This window comes from Buceros rhinoceros, unplaced genomic scaffold, assembly GCF_000710305.1.
Source record: "Buceros rhinoceros silvestris isolate BGI_N320 unplaced genomic scaffold, ASM71030v1 scaffold25872, whole genome shotgun sequence".
In the NCBI taxonomy this organism is placed as follows: Eukaryota; Metazoa; Chordata; class Aves; order Bucerotiformes; family Bucerotidae; genus Buceros; species Buceros rhinoceros.
This window is the reverse complement of record NW_010397519.1, coordinates 5,862-6,124: the sequence shown is the minus strand read 5'-3', so window position 1 is coordinate 6,124 and position 263 is coordinate 5,862.

The window sequence follows — 263 nt, the reverse complement described above, 5'->3', positions numbered from 1 at the left end:
GCAGTTCTGTGTTGGGCTGGTTCAGCTCTTCAGCGGCTGGCTGCTGGGTTGTCTGTTACACGAGTGGGTTTTAAGCCATACCTTACCTGGACCAAATAAATCAGCCGAGTTGCTTGGGCTGAGTCCTGGCTCTTGTAACCCGAATGAGGAGAGCCGGGCTGGCGTGATTGGGCACTGAAGAAGCGGTACAGGACTTTGAGGTGTGTCTCGAGGGGTCTGGCTTGGCCTTTTTGTAGCCAGCAGCGGGAATTCCCCGATGAGCG